The sequence below is a fragment of the Schistocerca cancellata genome, chromosome 6 (assembly GCF_023864275.1).
Source record: "Schistocerca cancellata isolate TAMUIC-IGC-003103 chromosome 6, iqSchCanc2.1, whole genome shotgun sequence".
In the NCBI taxonomy this organism is placed as follows: Eukaryota; Metazoa; Arthropoda; class Insecta; order Orthoptera; family Acrididae; genus Schistocerca; species Schistocerca cancellata.
The window spans coordinates 605141526-605159058 of record NC_064631.1 but is presented as its reverse complement, the minus strand read 5'-3'; positions in this window follow the sequence as shown (position 1 = coordinate 605159058).

The window sequence follows — 17533 nt, the reverse complement described above, 5'->3', positions numbered from 1 at the left end:
TTGTTGATGTTCATCTTATATCCTCATTTCAAGGCGCTATCCATTCCATTCAACTGCTCTTCCAAGTCCTTTGCTGTCTCTGACAGAATTACAATGTCATCGGCGAACCTCAAAGTTTTTATTTATTCTCCATGGATTTTAATACCTACTCCAATTTTTTCTTTTGTTTCCTTTACTGCTTGCTCAATATACAGATTGAATAACATCGGGGAGAGGCTACAACCCTGTCTTACTCCCTTCCCAACAACTGCTCCCCTTTCATGTCCCTCGACTGCCATCTGGTTTCTGTACAAATTATAAATAGCCTTTCGCTCCCTGTATTTTACCCCTGCCACCTTTAGAATTTGAAAGAGAGTATTCCAGTCAACATTGTCAAAAGCTTTCTCTAAGTCTACAAATGCTAGAAACGTAGGTTTGCCTTTCCTTAATCTTTCTTCTAAGATAAGTCGTAAGGTCAGTATTGCCTCACGCGTTCCAGTATTTCTACGGAATCCAAACTGATCTTCCCCGAGGTCGGCTTCTACTAGTTTTTCCATTCGACTGTAAAGAATTCGTGTTACTATTTTGCAGCTGTGACTTATTAAACTGATTGTTCGGTAATTTTCACATCTGTCAACACCTGCTTTCTTTGGGATTGGAATTATTATATTCTTCTTGAAGTCTGAGGGTATTTCGCCTGTTTCATACATCTTGCTCACCACATGGTAGAGTTTTGTCAGGATTGGCTCTTCCAAGGCCGTCAGTAGTTCCAATGGAATGTTTTCTACTCCGGGGGCCTTGTTTCGACTCAGGTCTTTCAGTACTCTGTCAAACTATTCACGCAGTATCGTATCTCCCATTTCATCTTCATCTACATCCTCTTCCATTTCCATAATGTTGCCCTCAAGTACATCGCCCTTGTATAGACCCTCTATATACGCTCCTGGAAATTGAAATAAGAACACCGTGAATTCATTGTCCCAGGAAGGGGAAACTTTATTGACACATTCCTGGGGTCAGATACATCACATGATCACACTGACAGAACCACAGGCACATAGACACAGGCAACAGAGCATGCACAATGTCGGCACTAGTACAGTGTATATCCACCTTTCGCAGCAATGCAGGCTGCTGTTCTCCCATGGAGACGATCGTAGAGATGCTGGATGTAGTCCTGTGGAACGGCTTGCCATGCCATTTCCACCTGGCGCCTCAGTTGGACCAGCGTTCGTGCTGGACGTGCAGACCGCGTGAGACGACGCTTCATCCAGTCCCAAACATGCTCAATGGGGGACAGATCCGGAGATCTTGCTGGCCAGGGTAGTTGACTTACACCTTCTAGAGGACGTTGGGTGGCACGGGATACATGCGGACGTGCATTGTCCTGTTGGAACAGCAAGTTCCCTTGCCGGTCTAGGAATGGTAGAACGATGGGTTCGATGACGGTTTGGATGTACCGTGCACTATTCAGTGTCCCCTCGACGATCACCAGTGGTGTACGGCCAGTGTAGGAGATCGCTCCCCACACCATGATGCCGGGTGTTGGCCCTGTGTGCCTCGGTCGTATGCAGTCCTGATTGTGGCGCTCACCTGCACGGCGCCAAACACGCATACGACCATCATTGGCACCAAGGCAGAAGCGACTCTCATCGCTGAAGACGACACGTCTCCATTCGTCCCTCCATTCACGCCTGTCGCGACACCACTGGAGGCGGGCTGCACGATGTTGGGGCGTGAGCGGAAGACGGCCTAACGGTGTGCGGGACCGTAGCCCAGCTTCATGGAGACGGTTGCGAATGGTCCTCGCCGATACCCCAGGAGCAACAGTGTCCCTAATTTGCTGGGAAGTGGCGGTGCGGTTCCCTACGGCACTGCGTAGGATCCTACGGTCTTGGCGTGCATCCGTGCGTCGCTGCGGTCCGGTCCCAGGTCGACGGACACGTGCACCTTCCGCCGACCACTGGCGACAACATCGATGTACTGTGGAGACCTCATGCCCCACGTGTTGAGCAATTCGGCGGTACGTCCACCCGGCCTCCCGCATGTCCACTATACGCCCTCGCTCAAAGTCCGTCAACTGCACATACGGTTCACGTCCACGCTGTCGCGGCATGCTACCAGTGTTAAAGACTGTGATGGAGCTCCGTATGCCACGGCAAACTGGCTGACACTGACGGCGGCGGTGCACAAATGCTGCGCAGCTAGCGCCATTCGACGGCCAACACCGCGGTTCCTGGTGTGTCCGCTGTGCCGTGCGTGTGATCATTGCTTGTTCAGCCCTCTCGCAGTGTCCGGAGCAAGTATGGTGGGTCTGACACACCGGTGTCAATGTGTTCTTTTTTCCATTTCCAGGAGTGTACTCCTTCCACCTTTCTGCTTTCCCTTCTTTCCTTAGAACTGGGTTTCCATCTGAGCTCTTGATGTTCATACAAGGGGTTCTCTTATCTCCAAAGGTCTCTTTAATTTTCCTGTAGGCAGTATCTATCTTACGCCTAGTGAGATAAGCCTCTACATCCTTACATTTGTCCTCTAGCCATCCCTGCTTAGCGATTTTGCACTTCCTGTCGATCTCATTTTTGAGACGTTTGTATTCCTTTTTGCCTGCTTCATTTACTGCATTTTTATATTCTCTCCTTTCATTAATTAAATTCAATATTTCTTCTGTTACGCAAGGATTTTTACTAGCCCTCGTCTTTTTACCTACTTGATCCTCTGCTGCCTTCACTACTTCATCCCTCAAAGCTACCCATTCTTCTTCTACTGTATTTCTTTCCCCCATTCCTGTCAATTGTTCCCTTATGCTCTCCCTGAAACTCTGTATAACCTCTGGTTCTTTCAGTTTATCCAGGTCCCATCTCCTTAAATTCTCACCTTTTTGCAGTTTATTCGGTTTTAATCTACAGTTCATAACCAATAGATTGTGGTCAGAGTCCACATCTGCCCCTGGAAATGTCTTACAGTTTAAAACCTGGTTCCTAAATCTCTGTCTTACCATTATATAATCTATCTGATACCTTTTAGTATCTTCAGGGTTCTTCCATGTATACAACCAATATTCTGATAAAGATGCACAAATATACCCATAATAAAGCTCACGCGATTGAACATGGTAAATAAAAGGGCGAAAAAGTGTCAGGACGTAAGATTATTGCTGAACTGAGAGATAATACTTGGTCAACCGAGAAAAAGTACACACGTAAGTAATCAGAGGACATAAAATGAAAAAGTAAAACCAGCAGCTTGTTGGAGTCGCTGGTCGGTATGCGGTCGCAATTATGAGTTGCCCACGTAATTCTGGATCATCTGATTGTCGCAACAAGAGCATTAATTGATCCGATGGAATTACATTGTCCTTGAGACATACGACTCTCAACTTTATCTTCGATAATGATAGAAACTGAAGAAATGAATTAGAATTTGTGCTGCAGCCCAGACTTGAACACGGGTCTCTCGCTTACTAGGCTGATGTGCTAACCATTACACCACTGTCACAGTATGGCTGACACAGCTGCAAGGACTACCCTAGTCCAGTGACCTCCCTAACACAAACTTCACTTTACGCCTCGAGCCAATTTTCCCCTTCTTAAATCGTCAATATTATTGATACTATTCTAGTAGCGGAGAGCCTCGGCAATACAAACGATTTAAGAAGGGGAAAATGGGCTGAAAGCATGAACTGAAGTTTGTGTTATGAAGGCCAATCCGTTCAGCTGTGTTAGCCATACTCCGACAGTAGTGTAATGGTTAGCACATCAGCTAGTAAGCAAGAGACAGTTCTGGCTGTAGCACGTTTTAATGCACTTCTTCAGCTTCTATTATTATCGAAGATCATTAGTTGTTTCTCTGAAAAAATGGTTCAAATGGCTCTGAGCACTATGGGACTTAACATCTGAGGTCATCAGTCCCCTAGACTTAGAACTACTTAAACCTACCTAACCTAAGGGCATCACACACATCCATGCCCGAGGCAGGATTCGAACCTGCGACCGTAGCAGCAGCGCGGTTCCGGACTGAAGCGCCTAGTACCGCTCGGCCACAACGGCCGGCTAGTTTCTCTAAGTGTCGATCTTCTGGCGACCTTCTGGTGCTTATAGCACTCAGTTAAACTGTCTCAGCATGGCTCCTAAATGCTAGGATCATGTGGTTGTAGACTTCACCAACCATGGTAAGGCATCTTAGTGGCATAATAACTTGTGCCCAGTGAGGCAGAGATCTTGCTGTGGGAATTATCCGACTTCACAGAAGGCTCTGCTTTTCACTGCCAAGTTGATTGCGCTCATTTGCACAGTTTTGGACGGGGTACTTAGTTCTAAGGCGCCAGACGTTCACTTCTTCTAATTACCAGGAGCGCTTCAACTGGCGCATTTCTGGTGTATCCAAGTGCGAAGGAGCATTCAAACGTAGCACTAACGGCTCCCTTACAAACGAAAAACGCCATCCTGGCGAAAATTACTAACTTTTTAATTAGTTTCAGCTACGACCAGTAAAAATAATGAACAATTCCTTTTTATTGTGGCATCAATACTGTCTGTTTAGCATCTAATAACCGTCTTCGCTACATTCATAAAATCGATAATCAAATTAAAGTCAGAATTAATTATCACATGTAGGACCACCATTGCTAGCCTGAAAAGGTTGTTAATCTCTAACTATCGTAATTTTGATGTGCCCGTAGTAGCCTCGGACAGTGGGGCATCAGAAGCACCGTAGGAAGAATACACAATTAAATTTGTAGCCGAGTAGGGGTATACATAGTGCGAAATTTGTTACTGGGAGCTGGTGTCTATGCAGCAGCAGTGGCTCCAACCCGGCAGGCCATCGAGTCGAGCTAGGCCCGAACGAGATATGGGCAAGTCATTCCACGTTGCTTCGCCACCTTCGTAAGGATTTCCGATACCATCAAAGTATCAGATGAATAGTACTCAAGTCGTCCTGCAGTACTGCTCATATGAGTACTCCAAAAGTATCGACACCTACTCGTGTCAATACTTTTGTAATTTTTTAAGCAAATAAAGTAATGCTGAGTATACAGGGCGAATTACCTAAAACTGGTAAATATTGCGTAAATGGAAGGTGCTAGTGATGCGCGGCTTTCACAGAATGGATTGGTAGTCAGGGGCTCGTACCGCAAGCCAATCAACAAAGGGTAGTTACACTTAGAAAGTGCGTTTTTTTGCTAACATACACTTTTTTAAACGAAGCAATGCCTGTCGCATTAACAAACTAAAAGTAGGGTAAATTAGAATGTCAGTGGTGTTGTTGCAGGATTTTAGTGCGAGTCGATTAGGAGTATCGTATTTTGAAAAGTCTCCATACCGACTCTTGTTTGTGTCATTCAAGCTGCGTAGTTACTATGTACGATGTTGTTATGTTTGTTTACAGTGTGCTTGTGTGTTACTTGAGTGCATTGCGACTTGCTGGTCAGTTAGTGTGTGACTGTCCAAGCAGTAGGTTGTGAGCGGACGATGGGATTTACCAATGCAGAAAAGTCGACACCCTCATGGTGTGTGGAGAGTGTAGCAAGAATGCAGTTCGTTCTTATACGGTGTACGCGGGAAGATATCCCAACAGGCCTCAACCATCTTGGTAATTATTTATCAACTTCTTCAACCAGTTACGTGAAAGTGGTAGTGTAACACCTAGGCAACGTAGCAGAAGAAAACAAGGGACGACAGAAGAGGGAGAGATTAATGTACTTACTGCTGTTGCAGTTGATCCGCACGTTTGCTCCCGCACAATCGTGGCAGTTTAAAACTGTGTGCCGGACTGAGACTCGAACTCGGGACCTTTGCCTTTCGCGGGTAATTGCTCTACCAAGTTTGAATCTCGGTCCGGCACACAGTTTTAATCTGCCAGGAAGTTTCATATCAGGGCACGCTCCACTGCAGAGTGAAAATTTCATTCTAGAATCGTGATATGAGTCAGGCAACTGTCCTACACATTCTCCACTGACATGGGATCCATCCGTATCACATCTCTCTCCATCAAGAGCTGCATGGAAACGATTATGAGAATCGTGTTAAATTCTACACGGGCATTGCGACAGGCTGTATCCCGTATCTCGTTTAGTGATGAAGCCACATTTACTAATAATGGCCAAGTAAACCAACGAAACATGCGCTATTGGTCTGTAGGCAGTCCCCGTTGTCTTCATCAGAAAGAACATCAGAGTCCACGAAGTGTAAAGTGTGGTGTGCGATCGTGAACCATCAGCTCATAGGCCCGTTTTTCATAGACGGAACACTGAACGCGCAGAGGTATCGCAGCCCCCTGACAGACCGTCTTCCACGGATGCTACAAGACGTTCCTCTACAGACTAGGAGGAACCTGTGGTACAACCATGTGGCTGTCCAGCCCACAGTGCACGAAGTACTACAGCATCTCCTCATGAATTGTGTACAAATCGTTGGACTGGACGCGGAGAACGTGTATCTTAGCCGGCCTGCTCCCCGGATTTGACGCCTGTAGACTTTTTTTTCTGTGGGGAAAACTGAAAGACGTTGTCTATAAGGACAACTACAGCCGATGATAGTCTAATAAAACACATTAAATACTAAACAGACAGCATGTCAGCGTCGGTCGTAACATTTTCTGTATTTCAGCTAACATCGCAGCTATCATCAGTGCGTTATTGCTAGTCATGTAGAGGCATTTACGACGACACAATATAGCTTCGGTGTGTAGAAGCATCAGTCAAATTCGTTTATCACATCCATGATACTTTCTCATTTAGCCGGTCGGTGTGGCCGAGCGGCTCTAGGCGCTTCAGTCAGGAACCGTGCGACCGCTACGGTCGCAGGTTCGAATCCTGCCTCGGGCATGGATGTGTGTGGTTAGTTAGTTAGCTTTAAGTAGTTCTAAGTTCTAGGGGACTGACGACCTCAGATGTTAAGTACCATAGTGCTCAGAACCATTTGAACCATTTTCTCCCTTATTTCATGATAATGCAAAACGAACTGCTCCTGTGTGAATTTTTTCGATGTCCTCTGTCAATCCTATGTGCTGAAGATCCGAAACCGCGCAGCAATACTCCAGCATACAAGTGTAGTGTAGTCAATTCGTAGGTTTGTAGCATCTTGTAAGTTATCTTCGAATAAAACACAGTCTCCGGTTCGCCTTTCGCACAACATTTTCTTTGTGATGATTCCAATTTAAATTGTTTTCATTTTCAATCCTTAGGTATTTAGCTGAATCGTGTTATTTCTTGCGTAACCGAAAGTAACGGATTGTTTAGCATCAGTGGTTACTAATCGCACCATACAGATAACTTCTCTAAACCATTTTGATTGTCTAATGACATTACTAGACTATACACGACCGGGTCGCATGCAGACAATCTGATGTCTCCTTAATCGTATATACACTGAAATGGCTCTGAGCACTATGGGATTTAACATCTATGGTCATCAGTCCCCTAGAACTTAGAACTACTTAAACCTAACTAACCTAAGGACACCACACAACACCCAGCCATCACGAGGCAGAGAAAATCCCTGACCCCGCCGGGAATCGAACCCGGGAACCCGGGCGCGGGAAGCGAGAACGCTACCGCACGAGCACGAGTTGCGGACAATATACACTGAAATGCCAAAGGTCATGGGTTACCTCCTAATATCATGTTGGACATTATTTTGCCCGGCGTAGCGCAGCAACCCAAAGTGTCATGGAGTCAACACGTCGTTGGAAGTCCGCTGAAGAAATACTGAGCCACGCTGCTCCTATAGCCGTCAATAATTGCGATAGTGTTGCCGGTGCAGAATGTTGTGTACGAACTGACGTCTCGATTATGTCCTAATAACGTTCGATGGTATTCATTTCGGGCGATCTGTGTGCTCAAATCATTCACTCGAATTGTGCAGACTGTTATTCAAACCAATCGCGAACAGCTGTGGCTAGGTGGCATGACATCACTGTTCGGGAAAAAGAAGTCCATGGTTAGCTGCAACTGGTCTCCAAGTAGGCGAACACAACAATTTACAGTCGATGATCGGTTCAGTTGGACCAAGGAACCCAGTCCATTCCGTGTAAACACAGCCCGCACAATTATGGAGCCACCGCCAGCTTCACGATTTGGGTCCATGGCTTCGTGAGGTTTGCGCCACACTCGAACCCCACCATCAGCTCTTACCAATTGCATTCGGGCTTCATATGATCAGGACATGGTTTTCCAGTGGTCCAGGATCCATCCGACATGGTCACGAGCCCAGGAGAGGCGCTGCAGGCGACCTCGTGCCGTTAGCAAAGGCACTCGCATAGTTCGTCTGCTGCCATAGCCCATTAATTCCAAATTTCGCCGCACTGTCCTAACGGATATGTTCGTCGTACGTCCCGCATTGATTTCTGCGGTTATTTGACGCAGTGTTATTTGTCTGTTGTCAGTGACAACTGTACGCAAACGCCGCTGCTCTCAGTCGTTAAGTGAATGCCGATGGCCACTGCGTTGTCTGTGGTGAGAGGTAATGCAGAAATTTGGTATTCTCGGCACACTCTTGACACTGTAGATCTCGGAATATTGAATTCCCTAACGATTTCCGATACAGAATCTCCCACTGAAACGTCCCCTTTGGAAAATTATGAATTACTGTCCTGGTAAACTCCTACGTTATTTGATACAGAGACAGCTGAGTAAAACTGAACGTACTCAGACATTTCTCTCTTTGCTTATTCTGATCATCACTAAACTGACACACAATATTTTTAGCGCAACGCAACCTGACTTTCAATAGTCCCTACAAAAGAATGGCCCTGGCTAACAATAACCTATACCTTTCATAAATCACTCACCTCACAAAAATCTTCGTTACTCGAACTACTGAAATACAGCGAGCGCCAATACTGACAGCTAAATAAAAGATTCTAACTACTGAAGGCACTAACTACTGATAGGCATAGTTAGCAAATGAAAGATTTTGATAGAGAATAAACAGTGTATTTACCTTAATAATGTTCAAAAGTCATCATATATATCTATCAATTCATGACAACCATCTTTAAAATTTCCTTTTTCTGGCGGACACACGTCCAGATCGTCCACTTATAGTGACCTCTTAAAACTCTAACATCTCTCTCCCCACATCCACCATTGCTGGCGGCTCACCTCCAACTGCCCCACGGTAAGCGCTGTTCACATCCAGCTGCCCAACTCTACAAAAGCGAATACTCCAACAATGAATCCAACCAGCCACAGACTGCACACAGCACAGGCAGGGATTTTCATACACAGCGCTACGTGGCGTTACCAACATAAAGACCTAAACAGCCTACTTACTCCATGTGCCTAGCTCCAACTACCATTCCGCGTTCAGAGTCTTTTAATTCCCGTCGTGCGGCGATAATTACTTCGGAAACCTTTTGACATGAATCACCTGAGTCCAAATGACAGCTCCGCCAATGCACTGTCCTTTCACACAGTGTATACGCGATACCTTCGCCATCTGTGTATGTCCATATTGCTGTCCCATCACTTCTCTTATCTCAGTGTATACTGTAAATTAAGAACAGCAGAGAGCCTATCCTTTGGGTACCCCACTTCACTTGATGATTTCAGGTCACTTACTGCAAACTATGACCCTGACGAATCCAGTCGCACAACTGGGACGATACTGCATAAGCACACGAATTAATTAGAAGCTGCTTGTGCGAAATTGTGTCAAACGCCTTCTGGAGGTACAGAAATATGTAATCAACTTAAGATCTCGCTGTCGCTAGCTCTCATCGCTTTGCGCTGGATAAAGAGCAAGTTTTGTTTCACATGGAAGAAATTTTCTAATTTCGTGTAGGTTATGTGTCAACAGATCGTTTTCTTCGAGGTAGTGTTCGAAAACAGTATATGTTCCAAAATCCTACTGCAGGGTGTCCCACATAAAACTGGCACGTCTGACGCTTGAGATTCAAGTATCAATGAACTAACTAAAAATAATAGGTAATAGTAATGATAAAAACATGTAGTTACCTAATTATAATAGACGCTAGAAGTGGTGGCCATGGGCATCCGGGCACCGCTGACTTCACGTGATGGCGTTACCAGCAACACGCTGTAATTCTGCAGGCGTGATGTTGTTAATTTCTCCAGTAACGTTCCGCGTAACATCGTCTAGTGTGCGAGGATTGTCAGCATACACTTTGCCTTTTAGTGTGCCCCATACATAAAAACCACCCAATGTTAAGTCTGGGGACCTCGGGTACCAGGGGCCTCTACTGGTTAACTCTATCTTCAGGGAACACGTTGGTGATGTGGGCCATCCTTTGGTTAGACGCATGAGCGGTTGCTCTATTTTGTTTGAATACTACACAAAGCATCTCTCCATCCGTTAATTGTACGTAGAAAGAGTCAAAGATCTCTAGATGTGTCATTATTTAAGATGTAATTGAAAAATATAGGACCAATAATAGGGATGCCGGACGATGGACACCAAACGCCTATCTTCTCTCAGTGGAGGGGTTCTTCATGCAGAATATAAGAGTTGACCTGCGACCAGTATCTGCAGTTCTGGGAGTTTACATAACCTGACAAAGGAAACAAGACGTCATCTGACATGAAGTACAGAAAGAGGTCCAAGGAACCATTAGCAATTGATGTTAACAGTAGGTTACAATAGTGAAATCTTTTTCCTGATCCTCAAATTTCAACTCTCACACCACACTCACACGATAGGCTTTTAGTTTAATATATTTTTGTATACGAGATATACCAACATGCTGCAGTAACCTTCTAACCGACATGTGGGGACCTCTCGTAATGTGCATGCGAATTCTTAGTTTAAGAGGTGCTCTTTGTCGGTCGCCTATTCCTTTGCACATTCTGAACAGATCCTACAGCCCTCCATTTCTTGTACAGATCTTGAATAGTGCTGGCCGTAGGGAGTTTCCTACCAGGATACTTCGCTTGAAATATTTCCTTTCATTCCTTGATGGAGCCTGTCTTTATTTAACACTCCGCAATATCAATTCGCTGTTCTAATACAAACTGCCCCTTTACTGTAACAACAATACGAGCTTCTCACAACATCTGACGCACGAACACACGGCTGCACTCAAAATTGCGATAAAATGCAGTGTACCCACCTTTCGAGACAAGCAATTTGACTAGAGATGATTAACCAGTATGTGAGGCATACCGGTTTTATGTGGGACATCCTGTACAAATCGAATCCTAGATTCAGTTCACTGTTTCTAGCCGGCCAGTGTGGCCGAGCGGTTCTAGGCACTTCAATCTGGAACCACGCGACCGCTACGGTCGCAGGTTCGAATGCTGCCTCGAGCATGGATGTGCGTGATGTCCTTAGGTTAGTTAGGTTTAAGTAGTTCTAAGTTCTAGGGGACATGACCTCAGATGTAAAGTCCCATAGTGCTCAGAGCCATATGAAACATTTTCACTGTTTCTATTTACATTCTTGTATATTGGTTTCAACTGTGCAACGATCTAGTCTTTACGTACGAACAGTTGTGTCGAAATACGGTTTAAAATGTCGGCGTTACTTTTACAAGGCTCAGTGTAACTCTAGCGAAAACAGGCCATTAGTGCGCCGTGTAGACCACGGGCCGCACGGCTCAGGCCGTCACCGGAAGCTGTTTGTGGCGGCCTGCGGGTTCGGCGGCGGCCGGTAAGGCGAGAGGGCCCGAGATAAGCCCGTGGCGGGCCGCGGCCAGCACGTCCCCGCCGCGACCACTCCTCGGGGGCGGAGGGATCAGCGGCGCGGGGGCGGCGCCGCCGGGTCACGTCTCTGCGCCACGACCGAGGCGTCGCGAGCAGCTGCTCCTTAACGTACCTGCTTCTCCAATGGACCGCGACCAAGTCGTAATTTGACCCAGCTGCACCCTGAGACACCGACAGTAAACATAAGCTTCGTTATTGAACATACACTACTGACCACACCACGAAAGTGACGTGCTACAGACGCGAAATTTAGCCGGCAAGAAGAAGATGCTGTGATATGTAAATGATTAGCTTTTCAGAGCATTCACACAAGGTTGGCGCCGGTGGCGACACCTACAACGTACTGACATACACAAACAGCAGTTGACCGGCGTTGCCTGGTGAAACGTTGTTGTGATGCGTCGTGTAAGGAGGAGAAATGCGTACCATCACGTTTCCGACTTTGATAAAGGTCGGATTGAAGCCTATCCCGATTGCGGTTTATCGTATCGCGACATTGCTACTCGCGTTGGTCGAGATCCAATGACTGTTAGCAGAATATGGAATCGGTGGATTCGGGACGGTAATACGGAACGCCGTGCTGGATCCCAATGGCCTCGTATCACTAGCAGTCGAGATGACAGGCATCTTATCCGCATGGCTGTAACGGATCGTGCAGCCACGTCTCGATCCCTGAGTCAACAGATGGGGACGTTTGCAAGACAACAAACATCTGCACGAACAGTTCGACGATGTTTGCAGCAGCATGGACTATCACCTCGGAGTCCGTGGCTGCGGTTACCCTTGACGCTGCAACACAGACAGGAGCGCCTGCGATGGTGTTCTCGACGACGAACCTGGGTGCACGAATGGCAAAACGTCATTTTTTCGGATGAATCCAGGTTCCGTTTACAGCATCATGATCGTCGCATCCGTGTTTGGCGACATCGCGGTGAACGCACATTGGAAGCGTGTATTCGTCATCGCCATACTGGCGTATCACTCGGCGTGATCGTATGGGGTGCCGTTGGTTACACGTCTCGGTCACCTCTTGTTCATTGACTGCACTTTGAACAGTGGACGTTACGTTTCAGATGTGTTACGACCCGTCGCTCTACCCTTAATTCGATCCCTGTGAAACCCTACATTTCAGCAGGATAATGCACGACCGCATTTTGCAGGTCCTGTACGGGCCTTTCTGGATACAGAAAATGTTCGACTGCTGCCCTGGCCAGCACATTCTCCAAATCTCTCACCAATTGAAAACGTCTGGTCAATGTTGGCCGAGCAACTGGCTTGTCACGATACTCCAGCCACTACTCTTGATGAACTGTGGTATCGTGTTGAAGCTGCATGGGCAGCTGTACTCGTACACGCCATCCAAGCTCTGTTTGACTCAATGCCTAGGCGTATCAAGGCCGTTATTACGGCCAGAGGTTGTTGTTCTGGGTACGATTTCTCAGGATCTATGCACCCAAATTGCGTGAAAATGTAATCAGATGTCAGTTCTAGTATAATATATTTGTCCAATGAATACCCGTTTATCATCTGCATTTCTCCTTGGTGTAACAATTTTAATGGCCAGTAGTGTACTTCAGCAACTAGAAAACAGCGCAGGTGACACGCGTATAGAAGGGAGAAAGAAAGTACCCGCAAAATTACTGACCAATATCCCTAACGTTGGTTTGCTCCAGAGTTGTTCAGCATATTCTGACGTCGAACATTATAACTTCCCTTTGGACAGATAAACTTCTGTCGACAGATCAGATGTTCGTTTTTCCCGCGCGCTATGCGAAATTGGAATAACAGAGAATTGTGAACGTGGTTCAATGAACCCCGTGCCAGGCACTTAAATGTGATTTGCAGAGTATCCAAGTAGATGTAGATGTAGATGTAGTTAGAAAGCATCGCTCGTGCGAAACTCACCTTATCCATTTCGCACACAATATCCTGATAACAATGGATCAACGGCAACAAGTAGATTCGATATTGCGAGATTTCGGGAAATCGTTTGATACGGTGCTCCACTGCAGACTGTTAACGAAGGTACGAGCAAACGAAACATGTACTTAGATACATGAATTGCTCAAAGACTTCTCAAGCAATAGAACCCAAAAATGGTTCAAATGGCTCTGAGCACTATGGGACTCAACATCTTAGGTCATAAGTCCCCTAGAACTTAGAACTACTTAAACCTAACTAACCTAAGGACATCACACACACCCATGCCCGAGGCAGGATTCGAACCTGCGACCGTAGCAGTCCCGCGGTTCCGGACTGCAGCGCCAGAACCGCTAGACCACCGCGGCCGGCAATAGAACCCAAAACATGGTCCTGTATGGCAAGTTTTCGTGACAACAACAGTAGCGCTGTGCCGTAAGGGTGCTGCGGATGACAACCAAAGAGGTCCTGCTTTGAAATGAAATGGCACCCTAGACCACCACTCCTGGTTGTCGGGCCGTATGGCGGGTGAAACTAAGGATGGTATCCCGCCGCTACATGGGGCGTCTCCAGACACGTCTTCGGCCTGGAATCTCATTGACTGGAGTAGAACCGTCTTCATTGACGAGTCCTGCTTCGAACTGAGCCCGGATGACTAGCGAAGACGTGTCTCTAAACGTCCCGGACAGCAGTGGGTTACCAAGCAGATCGTCGTCATTACATAGCTCGACAGCCAGGGTCTGGGGTGTCGTTTCATTTCATAGCAGGACCTCTTTGGTTGTCATCTACGGCCCCCTTACAGCACAGAGGCACGGCGACGACATTCTACGCCCCGTTTTGTTGTCCTTCATGGCGAGCCATCCTGGCCTTGCATTTCAGCAATAAATGCCCGCCTGCACATGGCGAGGCTTTCTGCTGATGGTCTTCGTGGTTGCCAAAATATCCCCTGATCAGCAAGCTCACTGAATCTCTCACCAATTGAGAACGTTTGGAGCATTATGGGCAGGACGCTCCAACAATCTCCGGATTTTGACGATCTAACGCGCCAGTTGAACAGAAGCTAGATAACAGGAATGAAAAATCCGAACAGAAATGAATTCTGCACATCATCCAACTCCCTGAGGATTAAATAGCAGAAACAGCATATTCCTTTGCCACACCCAATGAGTTCTAACCACATACTGGCAAAAGGCACAATGGTCTGGGTCATACCCGCTCTCCATCACGTAATGAACATAATGCCCTACAAACCCTATAACTGTATTGTTCTTCGTACTAGGAAAGAAGGCTGAATCGGGATGCAGGAGTATCTCATCGGAGACTACCGCTTCTGTCGTCGTGGCAAGAAAAGCCAATTAACGGTAGAGCCAACTGCAATGTCTGTGTCCGCAGGCGACCAACCTATGATGTAACATATCCATTTCACGGCAACGACTGCATCGGTCTGTTTCGCTAAGGCTAATGCGAAAAAGCCGAACATTGGTGGGAACATGATTTCGATTTGGAAACGTCCAGCAACATAACAGCATTATTACAGAGAGATGCGACTGGGAAAGAATATCAACCCCTAAATAAGTAACACCAATCAAAAATTTTCGGCTGTGCCTTAATTTGATATTTATCCTACCAACATCTATTGGAGGAGTTGAGCTCGTAGGTCGGAGACAGGCAAAAAGGGAGCTGTCAGTTACTGGGGGACGCGAAGACACCTTACATCTACATCTACATCCATACTCCGCAAGCCACCTGACGGTGTGTGGCGGAGGGTACCTTCAGTACCTCTATCGGTTCTCCCTTCTATTCCAGTCTCGTATTGTTCGTGGAAAGAAGGATTGTCGGTATGCCTCTGTGTGGGCTCTAATCTCTCTGATTTTATCCTCATGGTCTCTTCGCGAGATATACGTAGGAGGGAGCAATATACTGCTTAACTCTTCGGTGAAGGTATGTTCTCGAAACTTTGACAAAAGCCCGTACCGAGCTACTGAGCGTCTCTCCTGCAGAGTCTTCCACTGGAGTTTATCTATCATCTCCGTAACGCTTTCGCGATTACTAAATGATCCTGTAACGAAGCGCGCTGCTCTCCGTTGGATCTTCTCTATATCTTCTATCAACCCTATCTGGTACGGATCCCACACTGCTGAGCAGTATTCAAGCAGTGGGCGAACAAGCGTACTGTAACCTACTTCCTTTGTTTTCGGATTGCATTTCCTGAATCTCAGTCTGGCATCTGCTTTACCGACGATCAACATTATATGATCATTCCATTTTAAATCACTCCTAATGCGTACTCCCAGATAATTTATGGTATTAACTGCTTCCAGTTGTTGACCTGCTATTTTGTAGCTAAATGATAAGGGATCTATCTTTCTGTGTATTCGCAGCACATTACACTTGTCTACATTGAGATTCAATTGCCATTCCCTGCATCATGCGTCAATTCGCTGCAGATCCTCCTGCATTTCAGTACAATTTTCCATTGTTACAACCTCTCGATACACCACAGCATCATCTGCAAAAAGCCTCAGTGAACTTCCGATGTCATCCACCAGGACATTTATGTATATTGTGAATAGCAACGGTCCTATGACACTCCCCTGCGGCACACCTGAAATCACTCTTACATCGGAGGACTTCTCTCCATTGAGAATGACATGCTGCGTCCTGTTATCTAGGAACTCCTCAATCCAATCACACAATTGGTCTGATAGTCCATATGCTCTTACTTTGTTCATTAAACGACTGTGGGGAACTGTATCGAACGCCAAGCAGAAGCCTCGGTCCGAACAGCAGGGATGCCCAAATATCAGGGAGGCCCAAACCTCCAGTCAGCCGGGGTCTCGCCACAACCTGAGCTACGGAGGCGGACACCACGCAGTACGCCGCCCAAAATCTGAGGGATCCATTTCCCTGCTGAACCTGTTGGACTGAAAGCATGGGGCGGGCACTGGCATCTGGCCACCTCCACAGTATTATATGACGATCTTCAGGCAACAGACACGTCCTGTATTCGTCGGCGAAGACAACTCAGTGTCGCTGATCCGGGTTCTGTGCCTGGTGTTTCCTTGTCCACCTTCTTCGCGCGTCACGATGCTAGGAGGATTGTACTATTTTGTTCCCTATGGACGAGTAGAGGGAAAAAGTAATCGTGCGAACACAGTTGCGTATTGTCTGTATCGACACGGCCCTTGCAGTCGCCTCCAAATAGGCAGCGCGCGATTCTGTTAAATGCTTTTCGGGATACGTACATGTTATGAGGTGCTGTCTCGATCTCGTGCAGCCAATACGAGGCAGATCTTCAATGTTTTTTGTCCCACCATGGCCCAGCGGTCGAGTGTTGTAATGAAGTCGCTACCGTTCGCGCCAATTGGGAGAGCGATAACCCGCGCTCACAAACTACACGCGGTCTTTGACTGGAACGGCGTTTGAGTCACGTTGACGGAATGGCCACTGAACACAGGCCGAGCTACCAGTTCACGTTTGGAGACAAAATGCACTCTGCTCGACTGCACTGAGAATGCATCACACATTAGCAATTTTCTGTATTCAAAATGAGAAAGGAGTTTGCAATGAAAGAAAATTCCACAAACTGTGCAAGTCATAAGGTTGGTGCGAAACATTTTTAAACATGAAAGTACCTGACGCATTGAAACTGAGTGCCGCACCAGAGTTCGAACCTGGGACCCTTTCCCTTTTGCAGGCAGGTGCTCTACTGACCCAGCTATTCAAGCACTGCATACGATCCGCCCTTATAGCTTTACTTCCAGCAGTACCTCGTCTTCTACCTTCCAAACTTCACAAAATCGCCTGTATACCTTGCGGGTCTACGCTTCTGGAAGAAAGGGTATTGCGGAGCCACGGGTTAGCCATAGCCTACGTGACTGTTTCCAGAATGAATTTTCGCTCTGTGGCGGAGTGTACTGTAATGCCAGGTTGCGGATCGTGCTTGGATAGCTCAGTCGGCGAAACGCTTGCCTG